Raw genomic sequence first — 16,033 nt, 5'->3', positions numbered from 1 at the left:
CTAGTTCTCTTCTGCTCAGACATATGGAGGAGGTTATTGAATTTCTGATTCTGCAAGTTTATCTTGTCATCACTTGAAAATGTTGTTAGTAATGGAAAAGCCCTGTTAGTTGCAGGACATACTGCCCAGATCTTTACCTAAGCAAGATGAATTTCTTTCATGCACATTACAAATATTCTTACGAGTTTAATTCATAAATATTTAAAGCAGTGCCACTCTGTTAGTTTCCAGGAGACAGTGTTCCATAGCAGGGCATTTGCAGAACCATTTTTTTTTCAGGATTATTCTGTGGAATTCTTCCATTGTGTCTGCACTAGAATCCAGAGTTCAGTCCTTCTAAAATTAAGCTGGAAGTTCAAATTCTTGATCTCTTCTTTATGAACTGGATAATACACAGGTTCCTGAGTGAAGCACAAATAGTTAAACCTCTCTTCTACTTTCTATGCAAGAAGAAAGGTCGTGTCTTAAGTTCATTTTTTTTTCAAGTACTTAATTAATTTGTTACAAACTGTTTTGCTGGTAATACTTTTCTTACCTTTCTTTACTCTTCCAGTATGGAAATGCCTGATTTTCAGCTAAATCTCAACCTATTCACCATTTCCAAGGAACATATGTAGCTATTCAAGAATTAAAAAGCAAAACAACAACAACAACAACAACACAAACAAACAAAAAACAAAAAAAACAAAACCCAAAACAAAACAAAAACCAACCAAACAAAAAAAGCCTACAAAAGATGCTTTCTCTAGAGTTTTAAATCATCTTTTCCAATCAGGCAGAATCATATCTATCCATAACTAATAGTAATTTTATGTTAACACTTTTACTGACTTCTGAGGTAGTGTAACTAAAATGATTTTCCTTTTTTTTCTTTTCCAGCCATCTCTAAGTTTTCATAATTTCAATATCTCAGATAGCAGTCTACTAACACATCAATCAGTTGAACAGTAGCAATTAACAAACAGCCTTCACTTGTAGGTTAGGGATGGTAATACAGAGCTTTGGAAAAAACATGACTGAAGTTTGTTGAAAGTAATACAAATCTAGAAGCTAGAAAAAAAACAATTTTTGGGATAAAAGAAAAGATGAAGAATAGTTATCTAACATTTACAATGCACCACATAAAGCAAAGTTGGCTGAACATGAAGTTACAGATCAGTGAAAAAAGAGCAAGGTCTAAAATGCACTAAAAAATCTTGGAATTTCTCATGTCTTTGTCATTAAGATCACCCTTCAGGTTGTAGATCCCAGGGCTCTGCTACTTTTCCAAATCTTTGATGTGATCTGTTGATTTTAAGATGAGAGGAGCAGTGAAAAGGTGAAAATAATGTGCACTGAAAAAAGGTAGTAGTAGGAGATTTTATTGGCTAAATACTTTTAATTGTAGTACTGTTAATCACATTGTTATGTGTTTAGACTATTACTAACTCTGTAATTGGATTAATAGTAGCTGTTGTCTTTTGCATCTTGTTTATATTTTTGATTTTTAAATTAATAATTTAAATTCTTCATTTGACATTTACATTGTGCTCCACTTTTTCTGCATAACAGGATATCCAGTTTAACAAAAGTCGTAAGACAGCTGGATTCTTTAGGTACTGGATTAGAGAAATGCAAAATGTTAATACCAAGCATGTTAGCCATAGGCTGTGTGTAGACCCACCGTAACGGATTATTTTATCCTTTTGCTGAGATATGATGACTTTGTATCAGCATCACCATGTACAAAGTTTCTCTCTGTCTAGTTCTCCTAAACATGTACTTACAAACTTCATTTACAAATTTAAACAGTGTTAGTGCATGTTTTAATGGGTGTATTTAAATTCTTTGACTTTGGGAGTTAGTAGTAGGGTGAGCAAATATAGAGAAATCTAGAAGTCTTGCTAAACTGATTTTTCTGTAGTTTTCTTTATTATCCTGCTAACTTTCATGAATAATAACTGATTATCTCTTGCTGTTAAAACAGCAATCAATCTTTTATTTACAACCCTGCCACTTCCAAAAAGCAATTAATAAAGCTTAGATTAAACCTGTATAAGCCAATCGTAAGGTCACTAGCATGGTTAACTGAACTGTAAAAAGACATCTGTCTTTCTGTGTGTATCTGAGCAAATATTTGCAGAAACACAAAATAGTGAGGTTATCAAGCTGTCAAGATCTTAAATTTGTTACATTTTATTAATTTGAAGGGAGAAAGTTGTTGTTTATGATATTACAAGATGTGGCATGCCCATGTTTCATGACTGTTTCAGAATTTTATAAAAAAAAAAGCCCTTTGCATTCTTGGAATGCTGAACACCTGCTTTTTGTATTTAAATCTGTGGCCTGCTGTTTCAATTCCATATGAAATGTTATGTGTCATAGTCAGAATCAACACATATCCACACAGATTCAAAGATTTTTAAGCAGTGGGGATAATCAGAGTGCTTTATTTGATAGAAACAATCTTTTATCTTAAGTAATATAACCCAGAGAATTTGCTCAGGTACTCCGTTACTAAACCTTCATGGAAAAATTAATTTGTATAAAATTAAACAATTAATCTATATAGGAAGTAGAAGAATATCTAGGAAAACAAAAATATATTTTTTAATGATTTTAATAAATGAAAGAGCACAGTTATTTAAATTGCCATTATTAGAAAATGCTGAACAGAAATAAAGAAAAATTTGAAAAATAGCTAAGTAAGTTTTTTAAAGAATAAACTTTTTAAAGGAAATTTAAGAAAAACTGTTGTTTTCAGTGTCTGAAGTAGAAAACTTGCTGTTCGTTATGTTAATGGTGATTGGCATTCGCATTTATCAATGAAGTAGAAAGGCTAATTTCTAAGTTGAATTTATCTGGTCTGATCTTTCTGACATGAGATGATTGTGTTTCTACTTTTTTTCTTCTTTAATCAAGAAAGACTCTTAAGCATCTGTTTAATAGGAGAACCAGCTGTTTTTTACAGCAGAGTTTTCTCTCAGTCTCTTCAGAATTCTCCCCTTCAATTCTCAAAAATATTTTAAAATCATAACAGGCAGGAACAGATATGAAGTTCTGGTATCTATCTTACCTGCTCCATACATGGAAGTAAAGTCTTATTTGTTTGTCTACTACCTAGTTTCTTGTTTATTTACCTGTGGCTTGTGTTAACCCCTTGGTTGGTTATAACATCACAAGATGTCCAATTTTTCACCACCAACTCCAAATCTTGGAATGGTTTTACCAGGGTACAGTCCCTCTGTTCTGTTCTGTGTATATGAGTACAACTTCTGTTTTCTGTAGGGAGATTTTTTGACCTTGACATGATCTTTAGTGTTTTTGATTATGTTTAGTGTTTCTGATTATGTTTACCAAGTACCTGAAGAATTTTCTATTTCAGTTTTCAGTTTTTACATGCAATTCACTTATGAAGTAGTATTTTTTGATGTCTTAAGTTAAATTGATATCTTACTGCAGGATTGTATCAGCATTAAGATGATGCAATTAGGAAGTATCAAGCAAAATAAATGTCTTTTATGACCTTGACTTGTTCATTTTTTAATAGGGTTTGGTGGCCTAGTTTTGGTCTTCAACATATGACAAAAATTTGTTTTACTGCTATAATTTGTTTTGTCTTAGTGGAGTAGCACTTTTTTTTTTCAGTTCATATTTTAGAATAAAACTTTTTCACTTAATTTCTGTGGCCCAATCTTCCAGAAACGTTCAGGTAGGCTGAATTTTTGCACATCGTGAGTAATTCCCTCAATATGCTTGCACTGTGCTGATTTTACATGGTGGCAGTTTTGGCTAAATAAGTGTATGCTTAGAGACAGAATTTACTTAAAAATTTCAGTGTCTTCATTTTGTTTACTTTTTTTTTTCTGCTGAAGGTGGGTTTATAAAAAGAATGTGATACCTCATGCACCTAAGAGACTTTAATTTTACTTTTCTTCTTGTACATATTGTATTATAGTGTATTATCTTGCATTCCAATATCTTATTTAGTAAATTAGTTTGTTTCTCCTCAGGTTATTGCCACTGTTTTGTTTTGCGGCTGATCTCTCTACCCTTTTTCCCTTATCCCTATCTCACTCCAATTTATAGGAGGGAGATGAGGTTCTTTTAATATCTGTATACCCAGCGTGAGATTAAGAAACAACGGTTCAAATTTTGGTCCAACCAGTTTATTATAAATCCTAATCAGAGACGGGGAAGGGAAGGAGGGTGATAGAAAAGATAGGAAAGAAGCAAGAATCGTGTAAAGCGGGGATATTCACCACCAGGATACAGCAGTGATCCCGTTGCATGCCGTTTCGAAGGTCTGAGGCAAAAGCAGCAGGGGGGGAAAGCAGCAACAGCGTGGCCGGCCTTGGGCAGCAAGCAGGTAGCAGGAAGAAGTTGCAGAGCCAATCCAGGAGGAAGCAGCAGGACTCAGGTAGCAGGCCAAGGAGAATCCGTCAGCATGCAGGAATTTCGTAGTGAGGAATCTGATGGCAGACACCTTTGTTCTTCTTCAGCATCGTGGTAGAGCGCAAAGCAAGTCCAGGAGGGAGAGAGGCAGGTCGTGAGGCTTCTCATGGCAGAAACCTCTTCTTCTTCACGAGGAATCTGTTGCCAGAAAACCTAAACTTCATGACTGTAGGTTCCCATTTTATCCTTCTTCTTCTTCTCCTGCCTATGTGACATCCCAGGGTGACTGAGCAAGAGTCATGCAAGTACCCCCTGAGATGGCATCTTCCTTGAGATAAGTCCACACAAAAGACTGCTTCACGGCCATTAAGCTGCGGCTTATCTCTCTTGTTGCCCCTGGCCTTGTCCATCTGTGTCCCTCAGACAAAGGATTTCGCAACCCTTGCCCAGGACTTGTCCATCAGTGTTCTCCGGACAAAAGATTTCTCAACCCTTGCCCAGGACTTGCTTGGACTTGTTCATCTGTGTCCCCAGCAAGCTTTGAGGCAATGATGTAAAAGAATAATCTCTTACACCACCCGTGACTCAAAGGTTGCTTTAAAATGGGTCACAGATGATCCATGATGGTGAGAAAAAGATAGCAAGCATAAGGGTGAAGGAGGAAAGGGGGCAGGGAATCATATGTTTCATACAATCTTATAAAAGATTTTTCAGGCTAGGCTCTGATGTGCTTGACTTCCCCATCAGTAGAGGAGGTTACAAAGTACATAGATGATAATACACATTGTATAAAACATGGAACCATACAAGAAACAAACATAAGAGTTGCAACAGCACACAATATCAACTTGCTACAGACACCACCTGTTGACTCTTCAGGAGAGGTGACACAGATATTACATAATGAATAAAAGATAGAAAGTGAAAGAGACAACCATACATTTGACAATTACCATACATTTAGCAATAACCAATTGTTAAACTGTCACGGAATTGGGACAAATCAGCCCATAAACCATTGACACCCATCTTCTCACTTGTGGGAGGAAATTCTTCAAAGGTACAAATCAAGCTTCAGACAGGATATCAATTTATAATTCTTAGTGTATCTCAGAAATGTTCCTTCTAAAATATTATTTAAGCTAGGTAATATTTGTCAAAACAAAAAACAAAAACACAAAAAACTACATAGAACAAAACTATGTAGTTATCTTTATACGTCAATCATAAAAGTGATAGACTAGATTGTGCTATCTTCAATCAGTGGGAGCAACTATATTTTGGGGAGTTAATGGAAGACTCAGGAGCAGGGAGGGGACAAGCAAAGTCTGGACAGAGCTTCGCCCTCGTATTCGATAATTGCTTTGCTATTAAGCTGTAGCCTGGCTTCTCCCATCTCACAGACCTTATATTCCTGTCTGCCCGGGCTCAGGCTGACTTGCTTAAAATCCATCCTGTCTCAGACTGTGACCCATACTGTGTCTCCACTTTACAGAGTTGGAATTGGTAGAGATGTGACAAGGTAACCATCCATTGTCATCTTACTGTGAATTCACAGTGAAGGTCACACCTCTACTGTCTTCTCTGTAATATAGCTGATGTCAACACTTCTTCTCACCACTGGTTTAGCTCATTTAAAACTGCAGTGTCTGGCCTCCCTGAGGAATTGAGGCAAGGCAGCTAATGCATGTATTATAGTATAATCTCACTTTTTTGACAGCAGAGAGAAAGCTTGGAAAGTATCTATCTAAGAGCCTAGAAGACACTTGAACTTCTGTTCTTTCTGGGAGTTCTAACTAAAGTAGAGGACCATTCATTTTGTTAAGAATTCAACAGCAAAGGCTGCCAGGAAGTTACTTTTCATCTAGTGGGCAAATTCTGTCTAGCGAAAGTTGGTAGTGAATCTATCCTTGTAATTGCGGACTACTCTTACCATTTCTGTTACTTTTTTTTTTCTTATCAGGCAAGAATCATGACACCCAATTCAGAGTGCCATTAATGTACAGAAAGAAATGTAAGGAGATATTGGTTGGCTTTGAATGGGGTGTAAAATGCGCCAGTATTTCTCTTCAAATTTGCTTCTGTAAGAAATGCTTTTCAGCATTTGAATCATTTTGTAAGTTATATGAATTAATATTATATTTCATATTCTTACTTTTTATTATAGTTTTTTTTTCATGTTAACTTGTGTTAACTTTATGATATGATAGAGTTTAACCCAAACTAAGTTTACTCAGAGCAGTAATTAACACTGTTTAAATTAGTGTAGTTCAATACTACAAAAATCTTAGTGAAAAAAGTATTTTTAAAGGAAGAGACGAATGCTAGGGGGAATTATATTTTCTTTTTCTTTCTGTTTTTCCCCAGAAACTCTTGGAATGGTAGAGGTTGGAAAGGACCTCAAGAGATCATCTGGTCCAACTCCCTGCTCAAGCAGAAATGTGTACATCTGGTTGCCTAGGGCCATGCCCAGGTAGGTGGTTTTAGGATACCTCCAAGGTGGGAGACACTTGAGATTTCTGGGCAACCTGTGCCAGTGCTCAGTCATCAGTACAGTAAAGAAGTGCTTCCTGATGTTTACATGGATACCTTTATGTTTGAGCTGATGTCCATTGCCTCTTGTCCTGTGACTGGGCACCACTGCAAAGAGGCTGGCTCTATCTTCATTGCATCCTTCCTTCAAGTGGTTACTTATATTGATGAGATTCTCCCTGAGTCTTTTCTTCTGACTCTGAACAGTTCCAAGTTTCTCAGCCTTTACTTATGGGAAAAGTGTTCCAGAACCTTCTTAGCAGCCATACATTGGATTCATTCTAGTATGCCTATACCTCTCATTAACTTGTGGATCTAGAACTGAACACAGAACACCAGGTGCAGTCTCAACAATGCTGCAGAATAGAAGGATCTATTCTCTTAAACTGCTTGCAAAGGCAAAAGCAAAGAACCATAACATGTTAGGGCCACAGACTTAGAGATGATTGTTCTGTTAGATAAGAGGCATAATATGATGTCTTAAAGATAGAAAGATAGGTTTCTATCACTTATGTCAAGTTGAGGCCATACAAATTCTTGGGATTAACATTAAAATCCATAGTTTAGCAGATTAAACCCGAGTTTATGAGGAGTGTTTTATTACAAATGATGTACTTTTCCCCTTCCATGTACCACATCTATGTTCTGTGAGGGTGGATGTCTTATTTTACAGGATAACTCTGGACTGTGAAGTTTTACTTTCCTGAACAAATAGTAATTATTGAGAAAATGGATCGTGCTAATTTTGACTTTGTAATAATTTTCAAGTACTTTTGTCAGCATAAATGATCCAGATAGTTTTATTTCAATTAACTTTAATGGGAGGTGAATATTGGCAGATTGCAGCCAGTTTTAGTGTTTAAATATTTGCTTAAAAGGCATGGTAGCTGTTCAATTCTGTGTTGATCTGGCAATACATCCCGAGAATGTTCCTCTCATTGTTTCACTATGTAATGTGAAACAAAATTCCTGCATAATTTTAAAAATGACATAGCTATATTTCTCTGGTAGTGATGCATCTATCTTTTCTCCAAAACGGCTGCCCACTCTTATGAGCATTTAAAAATATTTTTGGTTTAAGGTTATTATTCAGTATTTCTAGGTCATACTTTCCTATAATGAAAAGGAAGTGGAGGATACCTTGAGGCTGTTTCCAGAAAAAATTGCCTTCAAACAGTATCTACCAAATGTTGAACATGTGTTCTAAATGTAATTAGTAAGGAGAGTAGAAGGAAAGTGACATTTTTCTTTGAGTGTGAATTACTTACAGACATTCTGTTTTGGAATCCTAGACCTGTGATCTCTTTCTTTCTTTCTTTTTTTTCTTTTTTTTTCACTACCCTACAGCTATTCATTAGCTAATGTGCCAATATTTGTTACAGTTTACCCTGTGGGACAGTGGTTTCTTAATATTTTAGCAACAACACAGCAATGTAGTTATCTGTAAATCTTTTAGCATGTATTTCATTCTTGTGGAAGCTATCCAATCAGTCAAAGAAAAAAGCCTAGGCATTTCATATCAAACTTTGAGCCTTCTGCAATACACTCTTTGTTATGTCAACTTTCTCAATTTATTAGATATATTCTTTGAAAAATATTTGGACATTGTTGGGGTTACCAATGAATGACTCTGTAGAAATTTGTGAAGTTCACCTGCATACAATCTGAGTGTTGTGGACCTTGCTAAAATTTTTCTCCTATGTTGATGAAGAACATATGCAACTATTAATTAAAAGTATAAGGTTATTAATTTTGCTAGTCATATCTTCTGATCAAGCGAACATTCAAAAATTTATTTTCATTTATTTCTTTAGTTTCTTTTTCTTCACGCTTCACTGTGAGACTTTCTTGAAATTAGAATGAGAAAAATAATTAAAGTATGTTTCACCAAATGGAATTCCAAAGGGGGAAGGGTTTAGTTCAGCGGAAGTTGATTTCCATGGATTTCGAAAGAGCTGGATCAGGTCTGTGCTGAACATTAGTGCTAGTTTGTTCACACATTTGTTATACTCGTGATCTGATTGTGGCTTGCTGAGATTCTAAACTATTCTACCTAAAAATAATTGAGTATATGTGAGTAATCCCAAGGAACATAAAAACATTGTTTCTCTTTAGGAAAATTGTTATATATGTAGTTCTTCCTAGGACAGAGGTTAGGATATAACCCTATGAATGGAGTCATCATCGTCTTATACACAAACAGTCTGGCATTCTCTCTGTATGTATAAATCACATGTTTGATTCATATTTGACACGTCTGACATATTTGACATGAGACCTTTATGGCAAATATTTTCATTTTGAAGTGGAACTTTCTTCACAGCTTTTTGAATTAGACTGCAGGTTTCTCTTTGACTTGTATAATAATGTATCTTTACTGGAATACGTATGTGTACAGGACTATTTATGCATAATCTCTCTTCACACTGTGTTCTCAAAAGTCTGCCTGTGGTTTTGAAGTCAGAATGATAGATGAATAATAGCCTCTGCAATCCTCATAGTGAAAATCTGTCCCTATGCAAGTGGCTATAACAAGGTCAGTCATTACCTACAGATGACATAAACCATGAAAATGTATGCATAGAAGGAATATACTTGACACAGTGTAAGTCTTATCTACCCTTGTCTGGGGATAAATGACTAAAGAAATATCAGCGTGTTTAAACATCCGCGTTCCACTGACATCAAGTGAGATGGGAACAATAAACATGAAAATATTTGTCTGCAATCTGCATTTTGTATTTGCAGTCTGTCAAAAATGTAAAGTATTCAAAATCAAGCTTTCTTGTTAGTAATATCTGAGCACTATTACTAATGATTTAAGGAGTTTGATCTGATTTTCTGATTTGTTATTGTTGCTATGGGAAAAAGTGCTTTCAGCAATCAAATGGGAGATATATTGAACTGTCTAAAATGTAATAAACATAAAAATATTTTTCTGAGTGATTGGAAGATAGAGGGCAAAATCTTGCAATGGAGTCTCAACCATCTGACTATGAAGAATGATATCCTAGAAAGCTGAAGGAACAATAACAGTAAGGATTCAGAGAGAGATGAATGTAGTCCTGCAAACATCACTGGAGGCTTGTTGCCATAGTTTTTGTGCAAGGTATTTTTTGGATGTTTGAATAATAATATAGGAAATATTTTTTCCCATTGAATCATCAAATACACTGTTAACAAACATGCATTATTCAGTCCACTTCTTAAAAGTTCATTTAATACTCTTTATATACGTTAATCTGCATTTTTTCTTTTCACCACTAAGATAACTCCTACTGAAAAGAAGAATTCACTCACTCAGTTTTAATATATTATTAATATACATTCCTAATAATCACATGGAAGATTAGTGTGGGGTAGTTAGTGTGCTGTAAATTCACACCTGAACTTAAATTATAGTAATGGGGCTGAGAAAAAGGCCAGTAAGTACATATGTTTGTTTCATATAAGTTTAAAATTTAAACTATGGATAATTTTCTTGTTACTGTGCTCAAAATAGCTTTTCTGCTGTAAACATAGGCTTTAATTTAGCAGTCAAGTGGGTTGTGATTGTAAACAAAAGGTGACTGTTGAAGTAAATAGACTTTTATGGATTTTTTTTTTTAATTATTTTACTTTAGCAACTCACAGTATATACTAGCAGGTAGTCTACAATAAAAAATAATTTGTTGCCTAAGTATATAGCTTATAAAAATATGCATTTTGAGCTAGTGTTTTATGGATATATTACTTGTCATGTGGTGAATGCAGACTTAATGAGGAACATAGGTTATTACTATTTAAAAAAAATATAATTCAGGCAGTATCTCCTCTTGTTTATTATGATGTATACAGATCTGAGGATTTGAGATTAGAAGACATGTTTTCCTCCTCTGGATATACCAACAAGTGCAGAGTCCTGTTAACTGATATGCTCCCAACAGTCTATTCTAAATGACATCTTGAACATTTTTTAATTTCATCACTATAGGCCATATTACTGAGGGCTGCTAACTGATAAAAATCCGTTTCCACAGTTTAACTGGAATAACTGCTCTCTACCCTGGAGTACACTCTGAAAGGAAGGAAGTCTTACCAAATGGTGAAATTTTGAAGCTCTGCTACTGTCATTACAGAGTACAGAATGAATTACAGGTGAGGTTATATCATTTACAGGTGTTTCTGCAATTGTGGTGTCCTTTTTAAATACATCTCCAAAGAAAAGCAATCTCTGCTAATCCACTCAGAACGCTGCAGTAATAATGAAGCCTGATTTCTCTTAATGAATATCTTTAACTCTCATTCACTGCTAAATTCTGACTTCTCACAGTGGAAGTAGGAACACCCAAGAATAATGTGTCTAGTTTTGATTTTTATGGTCATAGATAAATAATGCTGCAGAATGAAATCAAGCTACATAATTATAAAAATATGAAAAAAGAAAAAAAAGTCATCTCACATATATCCACCTGATTCCAAATAGTGAACATTGCCTTTATGTTGCACACGCATTCCAGATACGCTTTATTCTAGTGACAGTATTATTCAGTGTATTTTGGACTGCAGTAGTTCTAGAATATTTAGTGAAATCATTCATCTCTTTAAATCTATTTAAAAGTCACAGGCAGAGTGCAGTGAGGATTCAGCAGAGCTTCTTGTAGAAAAAATAGAAACCACACAACCTCGGACATTACATTTGTTTCATACATATCTGTTCACACCTTGTCTGTGTCCCCTACCTAAGTCAGAGCCCACTGAAGTCAAAATTGCCATGGACATTAACAGAAGTAGGATAACTTTTATACTGAAAAGTTTATATTTCATGCACTAAAAAAAAAAAAGTCAACAATTATGAAGTGAGTTTCAATTGGAAAAATAAACTGGGGCAATGTGTTTTTGAAAATCCCATTCTCAGCAACCAGTAAGTGAAAAAAGATTTAAAACTGACTTCTATAAGTTACGTTTACTGGCAATAAAAATTATATTGTCAATACCTAATTAAATAGCAAGAGTAATGGGAACATATGTGTAACATGCAGCTGATAAGAATTAGATATGTCTATGCAGTGAAAAGATACAGACTTTTCCAGCCTTTATTTACTTCAGTGTGTAAAGTTAGGCAGTAAATATCTGAATATTTTAAAGAATGGTATAATTAAATTTTGAAAATAAAAGAATCCCAATAAAATCATTGAAAAGAAAAGAAGCCTTCATAGAAGCAAAATCTAGGGGCAAAGTAGTGTAATAGAGTTGTCAGTCAATGTAAACAACCTTATTAAGAGTGTAACAGTGAACTTTCCTAGCGATGAGTATATACAGAAAATAGAGTAATTGATCTATGTGTCTGTATTAGATCTCTTTTAGGAATGAAACAAAAAAGTTGCACAACAATAAAAAAGAATGGAATGTAAGGAAGCAGACTAAGAACAGTAGAACAATCAGGTAGAATAAATAACAAAAATTAGTTTCAAGGCAATCAAAGTAATAATAAAATTTGTATAAATAAATAGAAAGATCAAGAATGAAAATATTGTATGGCACAGTAAAGACTAGTGTATGCAAATCTTTTCCTTTGTAAAAGAAAAAATACTGTGATGGATTTTAAGATAGTACGTTTGAAGGGTGTACTAATTTTAATAGAAAAAGAGTAGGTTACATAAAATGTAGGTAAGTAAAATGAAGGTGAAAGGTAAGGTAAAACCCTCTTCTCATCACTGATTTGTAGAAGTCTACCTTCTGTCTGAACTAATTTTGGATCTGCAAATTCCATGTGGATTATATAACTGCTGATATCTAAGAATAGGTCAAATAATATATAACTTGTTTTTAAGGATGGGTAACTGTAGAATTGGAGGAACAATTTTCTTCTAATCTAGATCTCTTGGTCTTCCATGAAGACCAATTACTAGTTTATATGACACTATCTAGGTTATCATGTCAGTGATGGGAATTTTCATCCTAAGTGAGCTGACCACAAGTGGGGAAAATAAATAAAGAATAGAACTTGGTCTTTTAATATGTGATGCTATTTCACATGACAATAAACATTACTTAGTAAACAAGCTTTCAAAAAATTCTGTTAATATTTTCTGAATGTATTTAGAATAAAACATAGAGAACAAAATGAAGTAATGTCTATTTGATGTGATAAAAGTAGGAATGAAATTGTAAAATCTTTGTTTGAAAAAGAAGACAGAAAAAAAGAAATAATGTACTTTTCTTAGAAGGAAAAATGTCATTTACAGCTTGATGCTTTTAAACTGTGAACAGATTTTGTCTTGTATCTCACATTTTAGGTTTAACAATATTCCATTTGCTTGTAAGCTAATGCTTTGAGTTATCTCAGGTATTTAAACACATGACAGAATTCACTTCTGATCTTTGAACTCCATCTGTCTGACCAGTCCTTTATGTTTGCAGTAGTTCATTTTATGAATAATAATCTGTCTTCCTTTTTAAGTATACTGCTTAGAACAATTTGTGCATCTATAGTTATCTCAGTTGACTACTGCAGTCTGATAGAAAGTTGTCTGCTAATATCATTTAAATACACAGAAAATATGTTCAATTTGTATAATCAGACTACAATCCAGAAGAATAACTATACTAAATTAAATGGAACAGTTGTTATTATTACTATTACTGTCACTATTGCTATAAATTATATATTATGAAATATTAAAAAATGGTCACCATAACCTTTAATCTGGTTTGAACATCATTGCTAATTTTTCAAAAGTAATGATATTCAGTTTTACGTCTACAATCAGGAAACGTTTATCTATTCAGCAAAACATTTCTTGAGGAATGAACCAGCAATTAAATTCTACTGTATGTACTATATTTTACTATATAGGTATAAAGTTTACTTTATATACTCTCCCATTATTCTCTGAATGTATGAACTTAGATAAATACTTAAGGTATTTCAAATACTGGATCTAGATAAATGTTCTTATACCATTGTATTAAAACCAGGCTATTACTGATTATCAAATAAGAAAAGACTGACTACCTTTCTCAGCTCCTATGTAGGTGTATAGTCAGCAGTTGTCACATCCTTTTCTACATAAGAAACAGTTCTTTTTCCCCAGTGTCATAATGCTATTCCTTATTCTTCATTAGCTTCCCCATAGCAATTTTTTCATGTTTTAAAGAGCCAATTGAAAAGGATCTTACTTGTATTCAGTGGTTTGTAATTGCCACCTGAATTTTGGTATTATTTTGATACTTACCTTCACAATTTCCGTATAATACTCTTTTATTATTTCTTTTTTTCTATAACACATAGTAACTCTCCCAGGGAAACAGTTTCTCTTATTGTCCATTTCCTCTCATGATACTTGCTTTGTAACATCATACTGATACGATAATTTGATAGGTAATGTTTATTAAAGACAATAACTATGTCTACAAACTGTACTAAACCTCTAAATAGGACCACTTGATCTTGGTTTCAGGTTATGAAATGAAGATCAAACTACTATTAGCCCAGATTATGGAGAGTTTTTTTTATGGTCAGTGAAGAGTGAACTAAACCTAGATAAAGAAAGAAGGTAAGATTCCCCTGCATGCTCTTCAAAATTATATTTGATTTCTATTCTTAAGTTCTTATACCATACAGTAGTCTAAAGTAAATGTATGTAATACAGCTGCTACTGTATCTGTTCCCCAAAGACAGAACAAAGAAGTATGTGCTTCCAAATATACTTTGGAACGTGATGACTTTAGTATTTCCACATGTATGTTGTACCAGAGAAAAAAATCTAATCAATTATAAGCTCATACCTCAGAATAACCATGAAAAGAAATGTTAAAAAATGTCTATCTGGAGCATAACTTCTTATGTACCTGTACTACCTCACACTATACTTACAGACTGAACACTCAGATCTATTGCAGTAATGCAATAAACTATGCTTTTTCCTCTTTACTGCAGCTATGTGTAGGTCTTTTGACCAAATTTCCGAAAGAAATCAACCTTGTAGTGAGTTCATTCTCAATCCCTTTCAGATACTTAATTGATCATTTTGCCTCTTCTTCCTACTAATTCTGATACGCTGATAATTTTTATTTGTGACTGATAAAGAGTTACAAAATATTTGTTTAGTGAGATAATTTTAAGTTTGATCATGTTAAGTAAAAATCATAAGGAAAATGTCATCTCAAACCTTTGTTTGTTCTTTAGTCACTGATATGGTATCTAAATGCATGATGCCCCTTTTAATTATTTCATCCAGTTTCAGCTGACTTTTATTTCATTTGACATCAAAATGTGTGCACAAATATTTTCCCCATTCCATTATTTTATTTTATTTTTTTATTCTTATTTGGTAAATGTTCCACATGTATGTTCTTATCTTGTCTCATGTTACATCATATGGGAGTTCATACCTGTGTATTCTGTGGTAAAAAATTGATTTTTAGAGGAATTCAACAGAATTTTTTAATGACAACAAAAATTGATTGAATGTGGAATTGTTATTATCCTCTTTTCTACTGTAATGCTTTAAAGTAAACTGGAGTATTTATTTACATCTGCTTCTGGTGTATAATCAAAGAAAATCATTTATAAGCAGCTAAGATAAAATTTGGATGCAAATACTATATACTTAAATAGTAGAGATAAAGACTTCTCAGGTACTATTCTGTTGCTTAGCAGCCTTTAAACACACAACACTGTCACAGTAACCAAGAACTATTTAAGAAATTCTTTTAGGCCATTTAACAGACAAGCAGATGAAGTCTTTTAGTGATTACAGTGAAAACTACTGTAAAATCTGTCAAATCAAGAGTCCAGAAGAGACATTTTACCTGCACACTTACTATATCAAATTTTGAATGTATATAGATACAGAATAGAAAGCTTAAGGTAGCTCAGCCTCTGTGAGAATCATTTTTCTGTTCATTGCAAGTGGTCTTTTAAGTTGATTGAACCTCAAAGGAAGAGTAGAGATAATAATGGTAATTTCTTTCTAGTTGTTATCAAAGCTACTGTAATACAGTTTGCCCACACAATTCAGAGACTGAAAAAATGTGAGGCAGATTATATTGAGTATATAGAGAACTTAATTAAATATGACGTTAAATTTCAGCTGTTTTTCTGTTTTGTATTTTTATTTTGTATATCTCCCCCCTTTTTTTT

General features: G+C 33.7%; 1 long non-coding RNA gene across 2 annotated transcripts in view; it reads left to right on the top strand.

Moving 5' to 3' along the window:
* The first annotated feature begins 6,739 nt into the window (after positions 1 to 6,739).
* LOC104911176 overlaps positions 6,740 to 16,033 on the top strand; it is a 78,450-nt gene continuing 69,156 nt past the window's right edge. For both annotated transcript variants that reach the window (XR_793693.3, XR_793697.2), the window contains exons 1-3: positions 6,740 to 6,847; positions 10,926 to 11,043; positions 14,349 to 14,444. This is a non-coding gene — a long non-coding RNA (uncharacterized LOC104911176). The remainder of the gene's footprint in view (positions 6,848 to 10,925; positions 11,044 to 14,348; positions 14,445 to 16,033) is intronic.

Source organism: Meleagris gallopavo, chromosome 5 (assembly GCF_000146605.3).
Source record: "Meleagris gallopavo isolate NT-WF06-2002-E0010 breed Aviagen turkey brand Nicholas breeding stock chromosome 5, Turkey_5.1, whole genome shotgun sequence".
Lineage (NCBI taxonomy): Eukaryota > Metazoa > Chordata > Aves > Galliformes > Phasianidae > Meleagris > Meleagris gallopavo.
The sequence above is the reverse complement of the archived record's forward strand: the minus strand, read 5'-3'. Positions and strand labels throughout refer to the sequence as shown.